The following is a 15,803-nucleotide window of genomic DNA, read 5'->3' on the forward strand; positions in this document are numbered from 1 at the left end:
TTTATCATATTATATTTTTTAAAAAATAAAATGGTTTTGTCTATGACTCTATATAATTACTTTTGTCTTTTACATATAAGGGTAAAATAGGAATTTTGATTGATTACCATTCCATAATTTAAGTCAAACCAAACAACATTAATGGGAATAATACCCATTCCAGTATCTATACCAAGCACCAAAAATTCGGTAATCATTCCCATTGCCATTAACCCCTCAATGAAACCCATTACCATTCCCATTACCAAATTTATACCAAGCGCCCCCTAAGATTATCAGAGTGTATGGATCTGAAATCCGCTGAATTTGGGCTGGAAATTATGGGGCCGTGAATCCTTTCGTGGGCCTCCAGTTAACAGTCAATCTATGGGCTGAATTTGTTTGACCAAAATGATTTCAGAATTTTGACTAGGTCAGTGAATTAATAATCAGAAATTTTGACCAGGTCACAATCTTTCTATATTTTCCAAAAAAAAATAAATTGACATGATCTAGTTGCTTTTGGCCAACATGTATGATTTTTCAAATATTGTCGATTCAAACCAGCAAAAAAAAAAAAAAAAATAGACAAAGATACAGACAGAATCAATTAGTCAATTACAAGAGAATTACAGCATAAACTCTCATCTGAGGGGGGGGGGATTTTCCCCTTCAATTTATCCATTTACATGTAATAAATAAAATGAACCTAAAAACCCTCCCTCAACCATCCTAACAACCCCCATAAAGAGCCCCTCTACCACTCTGCTTTGTGTGCTAATTCAAAATTTTGTTATGAAACTTTAATGACTTGAAACCATTCATTTTCATCTTGCACTTGTGAAAGACTCTGCCTTCCACCTCATGGCTCTTTACCTTCTGCATAATTAGTTTTTCAGAAAAATTAAAATGACAGAACATATATAATTATGCAAATAGATTGTTAATTCTCATAAAAAATGAAAAATATATTGATAGAAACTCACCATTAGCAGGAGAAGGATCAACATGTACAAAAAAGCTGGCAGATACAATCAGATAGCAAAGAATCAACATTAAACCTTTGAAATAGTTAGAAGTTCCCTCGTGCAGTAGAAGCATAATTAAGCTTAAGCTTAAGATGTATATACAAATCACTTTCTAAAATAAGTGACATCCTCGTAAACAAAATAATAATCTTAACAAATTAAGAAGTTTGGGTTTAAGCATGTGTGCAAATAGTTGAGTTTCAGAAATGAATCATCTATTTATCTCATGACATCTCTGAGTTAGTTGAACTAATTCATGAGAAAGAAAAGAACCATTTAACCATTAGAATTAGAATCATCCAAAAACTAGTAGTAGAAGTGGTGTCTTGATACCTGAAGCATGAAGGCAACAACTAATACAGTTATAAACAAAGTTGCTGTCTCAAAAAGTTGAAAATTCAAGTCCATGGGTTGTCCCATGATCCATCCTACCACCACACAAAAAGGAATCTGCATAGCAAATGAAGCATCTAATCGAAACATTAAAATGGATGATCAATTCGTAAAAAGTACTACTGTTTTATGTATCGATCGATTGGACGGAAAGAATATATAGCACTATGAGCAAAGAACATATGTAAGCAAGTGTGAATTTGGCTTACCCCAAACATGGAAATCTGAGTAGAGGACCCAATAGCAACTCCAAGAGAAATGTCCCAAAAATGAAATATTACATGAATATAGTGATTTAATTTAACTAGGAAAATAGACTTTAAAGGAAGAGAGAAGAGTCATCATACAAGCTTGTCTTTCATGGCAAACATAATAGCACTTGCATTCTCTGCAGCATTGCCAACAATAGGCAGCAAAATGACACTGATGAAAGAAATAGGAATGTTCCATGCAATTGAAGCACCCTGTCAAGTGAAATCCATTTATGAAGGATGCAACATATATATGACTAAATGAACTTCGATAATTAAACGATCTTCCAAATTTTAGAACACCAAGAAAAACTAACTCGCACTCTAAAGCCCTTTGAGGAAAACAAAAAGGGTATTAAAGGGCGAATAGATACCTCAATTGCATCCACCAAGTAGTCAGATAGAAAGTTAATACGTCGGTAGATATTAAAGAATATGCATTGGATAACCTACCATGAGAATATTTTATAGATTGTTATATGTGTGTCATAAATATTCTCGTAACTATTGATACAATCCTTTTGACCTGAAGTTTCTACTATTCTTTACATAAGTAATTGTATACTTTAGTATCCATAAAGATCACCTGTAACAAAGTTGATTATAAAGTGTGTATGCAATAAGTTATGCGGAGGGATGTGAGTGATGTAGATGAAATTTATCCCTTCCATATAACGAAAGTGATGTATATGAGCCCCTTGATTAAATAGGACTACTAAAATGCATGGTCAGACTCAAGTAAATTAATATGAGATATTAAACTTATTTGGTTAAATTTACTTAGATATCAAAAAATACATAAATTGATAAGAGGATGATATTATCTATGCCTCGTAAATCAATCTAAACGTCATGGACAAAAAGACGAAGTTATACAATAAAATAGTCACAAACAAATTAGATCGAATCTATGATATTCTTGTCACTTGAGTAGTCATGATGCATTGCTAGAAGTTAGTTATTGCCTGTGTTTTTAAAATAAGATTTTATAGTCACTACCAACGTTATGATAACCTATTGAGTCACACACAGAGAGCGCATCGATTTTGGAGTTTTATTTTAATATGACTAAAATAAAATGGGTCTATTATTTTGGATCTTAAACTTATTAGATTAATGAGTTAATTTAATTGGATCTTAAACATATTAGATTAATGAGTTAATCTAATATGAGTTTGGATTAATGGGTTAATCTAATATGTGTTTAAATTTTTCAAACAAACCCAAATCAAATAAATCTCATGGTTTAATATTCACGTTTGTATTTTCATTTGCATTTTGGATATGTATACACTACTAGAAAAATGTTAATAGACAACGCCCCAAAGACAACGGTTTTTAGCAAAAGCGTTGTGGTATTTCAATTTACAACGTTTTTAGTCAAAAGCGTTGTCTTTTGAAACCAAAAGACAACGTTTGTTCAGAAAGCGTTGTCTATTAGCGTTTATTTTGGGTCAACCACAACACTTTACAAAATCGTTGTCGAAAACGTTGTCTTTTAGCGGGTTTTTTGCCAAAGACAACACTTTTAAAAGTATTGTTGTTTAGGGTTGTCGTTGAGGGTTTATATCCAAGTTTTTTATCGGGCGAGTCCGCGCTTTCCTTCATACTCAGGGAAGTCGATTGATGTTATCTTGAATTTAATAGAATTCTTGTAAATCAACTTGCGGAGTCCATTGATAAAATAATCTTACCATATTTATCTAATATAATATCTAACTTGAATATTTTAGAGATTGATTTTTAAATATATATAAATTATACTTTAAATTTATTCGATAGATAATTCAAGAGAGGACGATTCACCTTCCGAATTAATCGGGTGAAGTTCATGTACTTAAATTATTACAAATATAAATATAACTTAAATTATAATTATAAAATTATAAAAAAAATACTGTGATATACAATTATGTATCATTTAATTTGTAACGTTGTTTTGCGCAGTTAGGATCGAGGATCTCGTAGCCCTAGAGCGTGAGAAAGGGGGAATAGACACCGCTGAGCATCCCACGCTGCCGCCGAGCACAGCCGCGTCGCCGGCGCCGCTCACGATTTCGCCGGAGCGCCGCAGCAGCAAAGTCTTCGAGGATCTCGTTGGAGCCCTAGAGCTCGTGAGAAACTGAACGATGGATTGATGGAGCAGGGGGAATAGACACCGCTGAGCATCCCACGCTGCCGCCGAGCACAGCCGCGTCGCCGGCGCCGCTCACGATTTCGCCGGAGCCCCGCAGCCGCAAAGTCTTCTCCCTATTCGACAAAACACCCTAACGCCGAACCCCCTTCGTTCGCCGTGGCCTCTAGACACCGGATCGCCTTCGACAATAGCAAACCCTCGCAACCTCATGTGAAGCTTTCCCCTCTCTGATCTCCAAGAGTCGCCGCCTCCTGTCCCAGCGACCTTGCTACTGCTCTTGTCCGCGTCCAGCTGTCCACTGCCGCCAGCAGCCGAGAGAAAGTGTGTCGAATTGGAGCTTCCCTTCTCTTCAGCAGCCGGTGAATTCGTGTTGGTAAGGTCGCCTTCCCTTGTATAAGTGCTTGGTTCTTTAGGTAATATGGAATTTTCTTGTGACGGATAGTATTCAATTTTCTCTTTTCATACTAGTGAATTGAGTGAACTGAAGAAATTTGTGAAACAAGAATGCTGCAGCCAAAACCTTCAAAATAAGAACAGAAGGAATCTGAGAAGCAAGAATGCTGCAACCAACATCTTCAAATTTGAGTTTATGCTCTGGATGGACCTTCATCATATGCGGAACCATTTCATTTCTGACATTCTGTTATGCTGCAATAATATCGAAGATCCTTCCAGAACCAAGAAATTCAATTTTGTTCTCTATTCGAAATGACTGGTAACTTAACTGTCTTTTTTTTTAGATATGTCAAAATGGAATACAGTTGAAAATCATACTAGTAGTCTGCTGCATTCCTAATTCTTGTCACTATATATTTTTGAATCAAAATAGCCTTTTTGTTTAACTAGTAGTCATATTCATTTTGTTTTGTCTGCTGCATTCCTAATTCTTTAATTACTAAATTGGTTCTTTTATGAAAATGTTAGAGAGGTGTCAAGGAGGATCTATAAATGTTTCAAGAGGATGATTGTATATTAATCCCCTTTCTTTTTTAAGAGTGCTGCAAGTGTTAGGTAATGTTTAACAAGTATTAGAATTGTAGCATACAGTTGAAAATCATAGAGCTGGAGCTTGGAAGAGGTTCTTCACCCTTATTAAGATGCAGCGTTACCTACTATATTGTTGAACACCCCACACAAATAAGGTTAGTTTTTTTGGTTTTCTAATGAAAGTTACACTTCTTTGATAATTATTTGCTGCCTAGACTATTTTGATCAAACAAGTGCTAATGAAGTTAATTCTTTTCTACTAAAATTTATGGTAGCTCATATTTTATTATCGTATGTAGGGCCTTAAGATTGTTTAATTCAAACAAGGGAAGGAAAGGTCGGAAAAAACCAGTGTGGGAAATACTACAAGTATGTGTTATTATGTTTGATATGGTCTTGATGTGTGTATTTGTCTTTTAACTGATAGTGGAGTCCAATTACCACAGGCTCCTCGGCAACCAGATGGGAAACAATGTGGTTATTATGTGATGAGATTTATGAGACAGATTATTGCAGAAATTGAAACTATTGAAAGAGATGGACTACGATCAATAGTACTTGTTCAAATCATTTATCATTTTGCAAAGTCAGTGTTGATTGTTTTTCCAATTAACTTAATCTATATGTGTGTTCATATTTTAAGGCAGCTGAGTACACTCGGGCAGAAATTGATGAGGTGCGTTCCGAGGTGGCAGACTGTATACAAGATCATATTTATGAGTAGGTATGGAATGTTGATCTCCATAATTCCATTTATTTGCAATAAATATATTTGTTTGTGATTCAAAGTTCATTGAGTATAATTCTGCTGCTGTTGTGCCTATATTTTGGATAAATTAGTATTATCTTTTGGCAGGCTGGTCTTTGGCAGATGGACCTGCTGTTACTTGGTGAAGTATGTCTGTTACTTGGTGCTTCTAATGTTGTGATGCACCTGTTCTATTTCTGCTGCTGTTGGAGGATATTCTATTGCGTTGAAACCTTTGTTATGGATCTGCTGCTGTTGTGGAGCTTCTGTATTGGAAGTTGTAACTTGAATTTGTGTTATGAACTTGTATAAGTTGTATGTTATCGACCTGCTATATGTTATGAATTTGTATTATGAACCTACTGTAAGAATGATTTTTGTGTAAATATAAGTTGTATGTTTTGTATGTAATTTATTAAATTTTGTAGCCAATGACTTTGTATTTACAAAATATATTATTTCTTATTTACTGCTAAAAAAATCAAAAGACAACGCTTTTAAAAACGTTGCAAAACCCAAGCAAATTTGTAACAAAATTACAACGCTTTTTAACCGTTGCAAAATGTGTTGTCATACCTATTAAAAACAACGTTTTTAAAGCGTCGCAAAAAACGTTGTAATATTTACAACGCTTTTTCTGCGTTGCGAAGGTGTTGTCGATGTTAACAAAGACAACGCTTAAAAAGCGTTGTCGTTGAGGGACCCCTTTTACAACAGGGCCTCTTACAACGCTTTTTACCCCACAACGACAACGCGTTTTTCGCGTTGTCTACAAAAGGCCTCATGCCAATGGAGATATCTTCCATCCTTTTAAACCCATGATCTTTTCTATGTGTTTTAGATGTGGGATTATGTTTGCACCTTTGCAACCCAACATAAGATTGGGATGTTGGGCCCGTGAGGCTTATATTGAATTGAGTTATTCTGAAATCCTAACGACCTCTGAAAGTTTATTGAAGACTAGAATGGTTGTTGTTGGAAAGTTGGGCTGCTGTTGTGCAAAATTATTTTCATATCTCGAATTTGGGTGATCTCTCCATCCAGGATTATAAGTACATGACATAGGGTTGTTCTGTGGTCTTTGTGGCTGCTGATATTGGGGTCTACTTTGGTACATGTTTGCTGCTACCACCTGATCTGGGAAAGGAAATCCTTCATCTGGTTATAGTGAGGGGCAGATATCAGTCGTGTGGGAGAGGGTAACGCTCGGGGTATGGGAGAGGGCTAGGGTTCGCTCGATCCCTTTTTAACTCGCGTCCCTCGCGAATCTCATGATTTCCTCTCCAAGGAAAATAGAGATCGCGATTGTGACTTTCATTTTACCCATTCTAACATCCTCCCCCACTAAAAGAAATTTGGTCCCCAAATTAAATTAACTAAGAGAAATTGATACTTGAGGAAAATAGATGAGGATATTGGCGCACATATCGTCCTCACGCTTCCACTGCGCTACTCTGATCAGAGTGATGCCTCCATCCTATCTTCACAAGGTGGATGTTTTTGTTTCGCAACTGGTGTTCCTTGTGATCCAGAATACGAACAAGAAATTCTTCATATGTCGCATCCGACTGTAGCGGCACTATAAGATCCTCTAGATCAAGTGTTAGATCCGGGGCATACTTTCGTATCATAGAGACGTGGAATACATTGTGCACTCCTATTAAAGATGGGGGTAATGCAAGTCGGTAAGTGAACGGCACCAATCCGTTCCAGGATCTGAAAAGGTCTGATGAATCTGGGAGTCAACTTTCCTTTCAATCCAAATCTCTTATTGACTAGCAAAATATTTGTAGCTATCCTACAACTGCCTTCTACTCAAGATGTTTTTATGATAGAACTGAATCTTCCAAACCCTGAGATAAATTTCCCATAATAAAGAAACCTAGATTTTCTCTCAAAGATCTATTTCTCCCTGGATGCCATCTAGCAAATATAGACTTCCATACATACAATTATATTGGTCTATTATGGATTATTTCTTCATAAGGAGATTTATATATTGTATTAGAGATTATATTTTTATCAACTTGAAAGCTTGGTTTTCTGGACACAACAAAAACCTAGATTTGTCAAGAATTCTTTTAAACATCTTACTCCAAAATTGTAGCAGAAACATTTCTGGGAAGCATATTCCTCTATCTCTAAACGGACTCAATAATTCACCCCAAAAATCCAAAAGCTCTCACGATTTCAATAGGAGATATCTACAAGTTCTTTTACAAGTGACCAACCTATGATGGCAATCATTCTACTATATGCAGAATTTTAAACTTAATTTTGTATCACTTTTCTCCTTTTTGACCAATTACATATTGCAAACTACAACTCATAGATTAAGAGTTAACCATATCAAATGTATCTCATGATTGCCATGTACCATCCATATGAAATCAATTTTAGTTGACTCATGTATAATTGCATGGTTGAATACCATTTGAAACATTTGGACATTATAATGGGTTGTAACTAAGAAGACTTTTAAATAAAAGTTAAATATAACATATATCAATTATGCTAGTGTTATGGCTTCCTTTTAATTATACTATCAATGTATAACTTATAGGATTTTAATTCAACTGTATAAATAAAAATTAATTCACTAGTTATTAATTTTATAATTATAATTGAATATTATTCATATAACCAATGAAATTTAAATTAATCATAAGATAAATAAAATTAATTATAAGATAACCAATTTAGTGAGTTTTGATGTTTTAGTTTAGAGAATTTTATTTTCCTCCTCATAGTTACTAATTATTTTTGAAACACCCCAAAAATTTTAAAACTCCATTTACCCATATAGTTTTAATCTAGTGTCAAAACACTCAACCCTACTAAATCCTAACACTTTTATTTTCTCCCGAATGCCGAAAGAGATTCTTAATCTACCATTTAGCCACCTCTTGGCCCATAAATTTTCTTCTAGGTGCTTCCTCAAGGTCATTCTAGATACTTCTAGAGAATCTTTTCAACATGACAATATATAGATATTTTATAGGATCTTTCTAGACATATAAACTATACTATTGGATCAAATTGATCCCAACCGCCTTTTCAAGAGGAGGATGCCTATAAATAGCTCTCTTCCCATCATTTGTAAATCATCCTCACGAATAGTAAGCTCTCTTCATATATCTCTTGAACCCTCTCAATCTCTCTTAACTTCTCTTGTATGTCTCTAGCAGATTAGGTTTAAACTTATTTAGTAACCTTGCAGGCATAAGTTGTCTAAATGTCGCATAGGTGAGTGGTGCTAAAATTAAACCCGTAACAACCAACAGATTTAGAAATCAATTATTCAATTTTTTTTCTTTATATTCCATTAATTTACACTAGTAACTAAAACAATCATCATTAATGCCCTTAAACAAAATGTATGCAATTTAACAATAAATAATATAGAATTTTGCCTCAATATACTTCCTTTAGCTAGCTCGTATCCAACATATGAATTGATGATAACAAGCAAGATTTGAATCTAGAATATGCTGCTCTAATGCCATTCCAAAGTTGATCATTTAGTCACTTATCCCAAAACCTTAGTTTGTAAGAAAGTTAATTGCCATCTCTTTCATATGGCTTAAGCTTTTTGAATGTGATTAGCCAATTAATATCAAAGGCTATGACTTCAAATTTTATCTTAGACAATAATATTATCTCCTCAATGTATATGCCCATTTGGATCAATCAATTGAAGTATATTTACCTACGCATGAATGAAGGGGGGGAATATTAAGGATATAGATTGTTTCCTTTCTAACAGTTTGAGCTCCTTGGTTAAATTGTTAGCCAATCCATTTTATCAATTAGAACATACAGGTAAACTTAAAGCACAAATTGGACAAGCAGATATGGCCTCTAACTTAATGTGCATGCTGTAAACCAAGGAAGGTTTCTTTGGGTTTGTAGAAATACAATTATGAAACTACTGTGGATTTTGAGACCAACATAATTGCTATAGACCAAAATAGTGAGCACAGTTAATTTTAACATTGACTTCCAAGTGGTCTCTGGAGTCTAGACCGTGTCAACGTCTCACCTATTGACCTCCATCGAGAATGATGACCATAGATGATCACAACTAAGCTTTCTGTCTTCTTAATTTCCTAGGCGACAACCACAAGCTAAGATTCTTTATCCCATTATACCTAATACCTTATACTACTAACACTATTAACACTTCTCATCAAGCCATTATCTATATCCAACTTGTTAAACTAATCAAGAAAGGATGGAGTATAATAAGAAGGGAGAATTAAGAGGGATCTTAGGAACTAAACAACTTAGATAAATGCAATTAAGACAAGGAAGGAGTAGAAGTTGGATACCAGATAACAAGACAATATCTGAGGTTAAGGATAGAAGATCTAGTTTTAGCCACCACAAGGAAAACAAAGACAACCTCACTAGCTGAAGAAGAGAATGACCAATAAAGAATCAAAGGGTTTGTTTTTTGAAAATAAGATTAGATAATTGCTGTCATTGAGAACCAGGTAATGGAAAACCCTTGCAAAACAAATTGACAACCAACTAGAGGAGAAAATTAGCATTGGCAGCTAACATCAATAGTCCTTTTCTAAGTACTGATATTCAGGATGTCAACCTATACGTGCCACCCAAGGGTATCAATACTGATAATCCATAAGATCGAAGGGTTGGAATCCTCGATGGGGAGAGTGGTGCCTCATGCAACCCATAATCAACCCTTTGAGTAGTCGAGGTACGCCGACGTGTATGACCACGATCTCAACTACTACCATTATCCGTACTACGGATGCGGCTATAGGCATGGCTATTGCCCCAACCACTATCATGGGTAAGTCTGCCTCATGACATCATGTTTAAAAATTAAATAAAAGTTTCAATAATCGATTGTAATTTGAATAAATAAAGGACCTCTAATTCCTGTAGCTCAGAGACACAACTTGACTTGCATAAATCATACGCAGAAAATAGAATCCTAAAATATAGTTGAACCACGGACATAAATTGCAAACTTAGCTCTGATACCAATAAAATTGGTATCAAATAGACTAAAAATGCAAGGACTAATCCCGGAAGATCTAACTGCTTTGATACCAATAAAATTGATATCAAATAGACTAAAAATGCAAAGACTAATCCCGGAAGATCTAATTGCTCTGATACCAATAAAATTGGTATCAAATAGACTAAAAATGCAAAGACTAATCCCGAAAGATCTAATTGCTCTGATACCAATAAAATTGTCACACCTCGGAGGTGTCGTTCTCGCACACCGAGGGTACCTCACTTGGTGACAATATAATAAGGAACCAGTACAATAAAATAAAAGAGACATAATATACCATAAGCTAAAGTAAACCCAATTGAAAATCAACACGTCGAGTCTCTGAGCAACTCTAAAGAAATTGAATCAAGGTAGTATTAAATTCATGCCTGCAAATCTGGAAGCTAAAGAATGTAGACAGTTAGCCAAAGGCTAAGTGGGTAATCAGAAAAGATGTGCATAAATTTAATCTTATTTAAGAAGCCAAGGAAATAGAGTAGATTATTCTTAATGTCATTTTAAGTTCTCCTTAAAGTTCTCCATTTATACATAATATATATATATATTTATCTGTATCACTATCTTCAGTGATCATTGTTTGGAATCAGGTACAAGTTGATATATTAATTTCGTATCTCAACTTAATTATCATAATTTATCATCCATTATAATAATTTCTCAATCATGGTTATTTAATCATGCTATATTAAATTATCATCAGTATAATCTCAACATGAATAATTATTATAATCGGTGTTAACAGGTGCATAAGCAATACAACGGGAGCCAATATCATCAGAGTAGAATGACAAAAATCTCATAATCTAGGCTAACAACGCCTCTTCAGAATATATCGTCGCATACATTATCTAACGTACGGACTAACAGCCCTCACTGGTGGAAGATAGGATAAATATTGACAGCAGCCTCTGCTCTATCACAACGATATATGGGCGGTCAAGTGCTCTGGACCGACAACTATGTCTCGCACCATTACTCAGGTATATGGTCCAGTACTCTAGTATATAACTCTGGTATAAAATTAGGCTCATAGTTAACACCTTTTAATATTTATCTTTTTTCTTTTTATCTCCGATCATTTCACATTTTATCTTTTTCATCAATTATCATAATGGTTACATTCTCAATATGTATCTTCTCGACTTGGTCTAAACGACCAACTCAAATCAAATCAAATCTATTCATTCATTTAGGTATTACTATAAGATTTGTAGGTAAGGATAAGTATCAACTAGATGCAATATTAACAGTATAAGAAATAAAAGATCAAGCAGTATAAAGACATGTATCAACAGCAGAGTAAAGGAGAATATCTATTTAAATTTTTGAAAACACCCTTTCTCCTTTTAATTATCCCAGACGAACCCATGTGTGAACAGGAAATTACTCAGTTGATTACCCTTTAGTGATTTAATTATTTTAACCCGATTTCAGTATTTTAAATGTCATTTTAATCCTCTTTTGAAAACAATTATAACATATCTCAATATATATATATCAATTTAATTTTTATATATTCATGCACAGGAAAAATATAGGAGTCCAAGGATAGAAAGTACCCACTTTTGTATCTACCAAACTCCGAGTGTTAGTAGATCAACGTGTTCCACTCGAACCAATATCTACATATAATATTAAAATAATTCCAATCAAATGAAATAAAACTACAAATAAAACAAAAGACACCAGATTCCACAGATAATGGAAGCTGAGCTGTATTGCGCCAGCTTGTAACCTAAGCGGAGCAATAAGTGGTCAGAATGAGTTGGTTGGATTTTGAAGGCGGGGGATTACTTGTGGGATTTCTCTCTCCTGCTCATTCCAATTTGATGGTGGGCCGGAGGAATTGTGCGAAGGCACGATTCGATCGATTCTTAAAGAGAAGGATTGCTATTTAACCTAAACCCAACCAACCACAATTCGATCAGAGAAGGGTTTCTATTTCACCTAAACCTAACCAACCACAATTCGATTAGAGAAGGGTTTCTATTTCACCTAAACCCAACCGACCACAATTAAAACCCTAAACCATCAAACTAGCCAATAAAGCAATGCGGAAAGGGAAGATAAGGCGGAGCTCAGGAAAACCTCGCAGGCGAAGTCGCGGTGTACGTTGATCGCAGCAAAAAGGAGAGGTGTTTCGTGCTTTCGCTAGAAGACACGGAACAGAGCAGAGTCTCAGGTGGTTGGTCGGTAGTGGCGTCACGGTGCGGATCAGAGAGCGTCACCGGCGGCAGGCGACGGCGTCGTGGTGAAGGTAGGCGACGTCGCAACCCGCGGCGGTCGGCAATCGCAGGCACGACAGGCGGCAGAGGCGTTGCAGCGCGGAGCAGAGGGCGTCACGAATGAAAGGCGACAGCGATCATGTCGCATGGGAGAGGGTGGCGCTCAGGGTGTGGGAGGAGGCTAGGGTTAGCTCGGCTTCTTAAATCGCCTCCCTCGCGCGAGTTTCTCTTCGAGCAAAGCGGAACCGATCGCGACTCTTTCATTTTTTTACCGATTCTAACAACCATAGATCGACTACCAAATTGTTGATAATTAGCTACCATAATTTCAATGAGTTCCCTGGCTTGAGAAGGTGTCATGTTGACAAGTGCTCCTCCACTAGCGGCATCTATCATACTTCTGTTTATGGGAAGCAATCCCTCATAGAAGTACTGAATCAATATCTGCTCACTGATCTGGTGCTGGGGGCAACTTGCACAAAGTCTCTTGAAACGCTCTTAGTACTCATATAATGTTTCTCCATTCATTTGTTGAACACCACATATGCTCTTCTTGATTGCTGCAATCCTTGACGTAGGGAAAATCTTGTCCAGAAATATTGTCCTCATATCATTCCAGCTAGTAATAGATCCTGGGGGAAGGTAGTAATACCAATCCTTAGCCATATCTGTCAATGAAAATGGAAATGCCCTGAGCTTGATGTCCTCCTTTGTTATGGTTTGAGGCTTCATTGTTGAGCACACCATATGAAATTCTTGCAAGTGTCTATTTGGATTCTCACTAGCTAGTCCATGAAACTTCGACAATAGATGAATTATCCCTTATCTTAGCTCAAAATCCACTTCTAGTTCAGGATATTGAATGCAAGAAGGTTGATAAGCAACATCAGGTACTACCAATTCTCTGAGAGTTCTATTGTTGATGTTATTGTTGTTGTTGTTTAGTGCCATGTTCCTTTGAGCTCTCTGTAATGTATGGAATATTCTGTCAATATCTGGATCATATTCAAGTAGGTGCTCCTCAGATGCTCTTGTTATACACTCACTTGAAATCAAGCAAACAAAACACAACTAGGTGTAGAACAGTGCAGAAAAAACTCAAGTATAACAAGGAATTGAAGCACCAAATAATTTTTTTAATTTTTGTGACCACTACAGCGATACAAGTTACTAAAAATGAAACTGAGAAATGAAAATAAAATTTTTGCAAAAATAAAAAAGTGGTCAAAATGAAAGAATTCGACCAAAATTGGCCTTATTTCACAGCCAAAGGCTGTGAGTATTGTTCCCTAGGCTGTTTTCTATCAACCTATCAATTTTGGCCTTATTTTACAGCCAAAGGCTGTCAATATTGTTTCCTAGACCGTTTTCTATGAACCTATCAAATTTCAGATCAATCGGAGTCAAAATGAATAATTCAGCAAAAACTAGCACCAATTGGACAGTTTTACCCCTGACAAGTAAAATTCAAAGCAAGAACAAGCTAGAACTACTTAACCCCTCTATCAATCCCCGGCAAGAACGCCAAAAATTGATTGCTCACTGTTGTGTCATCTAAAATGAGCACACCAACTTAATTTATACCGAATCCCCTAACTAAAGTAGTATTGGATAACTCGAGTCGTCTCTCAACCATTGTAGATGGTGTGCGGTAATCCTAGTGGTTATTGTGATTGGGGATTTGGATTTTCTTTTTTCTGTATTGGATGGGGGGGGGTTGCATTAAATTCTAAATCTAAATAATGAAAAGAATACTAAGCATTGTAAATAAAATTTCTAATACGAAAGTGCTAAGAATAAATTGCATCAACAAAGTAAACAAGTGCTTCAACAAACAAGCAAAAGAAAGCTAATGACAATCAACATCTAAACTGTAAGAGAAATTTAAACAAACATTTAACATGCAAAATCTAATCTATACTCAAAATGGAAAGTAGAGTAAATCTAATGACTCTCCCTATGACTCTGCTGAAGGTGGATGCGAAGCGAAGCGGAACTCCATGGAAGCCCCCAAAAGCCCTTCAATATTTTCCTTAATATTGATAAAGGATAGCTTACGATATGGAAATGTGAGTGTAAAGTACTAATGGGCTTTAAATTATATGGGCTCTTATTGGGTAAATCTTTAGTGGATCACTAGTAGGATTTATCCTAAAGTCTAATAGGCCTCATGGATGCATAACTCATGGTGGGCTTTTAGCTTATGTGGGCTTGGCCAAAAGTAAAAGGAAAAAGAATGGAGGTGCCAAGGATTGAACCTTGGACCTCAAGGAAGTGGCAAGCCTAGGAGAGGTATGAGATAACCACAAGTTCTAGTATGTTTTCTTATAAGAAGCATAAGGGGGAATGGATTTAAAATAAGAAGGGACATCATCCTCTTTAAATGCAAGGTTTAAACTCTTTTAACTTCTATGAAAATACATGATTTATTTGGCCGAAATTCCATGTGTTGATGGTGGAGTTAACTTCATGAGTTGGAGGTTGTAGAAAGTAAAGACAAAAAGAAGTTACAAAGGGTAATTTAAATATCTTTTTCATGATTTTATGCTTCACCTAAACTAATATTTTTCTCCTCACTATGTGGTTGCCGAAACCTCCATGAGGTGGATTAGGGGGTTTTGTTTTCCATCATTAATGCATTTATAGCCTTTAACACAAGAGATTTATTTTAAAAAGGAGGAGTTATAAAAGGGAAGGTAACTTCTTTCTCCAATTAATGTACAAAAGAAAATATTCCCCATCAAATGTGATATTTGTTTTGGTTCATGATGTTGCCGAAAATAATTAGAGAGGGGTTGCATGGGGGAAGTTACAAGAGAAATATTTAAAAAGGAAAAGAAAAAGAATAGTAATTAAGAGGAGTTACTAAATTAAGGAATGATAGAAAACTTCTTTATCCATTTATTTTCTTTCTCTCATCGAAATGAAGGGATTTTCATTTCATTTTCCTCTTTTTATTTGATGTGGCCGAAGGTTTCATAAAGGGGAGGTTACATAAAAGA

At 35.6% G+C, this 15,803-nt stretch overlaps 1 pseudogene; it reads right to left on the bottom strand.

Annotated features, from left to right (window-relative positions):
• Positions 1–12,915: 12,915 nt before the first annotated feature.
• Positions 12,916–13,752, bottom strand: LOC141815132 (uncharacterized; annotated as a pseudogene).
• Between the last annotated feature and the right edge of the window lie 2,051 nt (positions 13,753–15,803).

This window comes from Curcuma longa, chromosome 21, assembly GCF_044706935.1.
Source record: "Curcuma longa cultivar G26 ecotype Majalengka, Jawa Barat chromosome 21, ITB_CL_G26_1.1, whole genome shotgun sequence".
NCBI classification, from domain to species: domain Eukaryota; kingdom Viridiplantae; phylum Streptophyta; class Magnoliopsida; order Zingiberales; family Zingiberaceae; genus Curcuma; species Curcuma longa.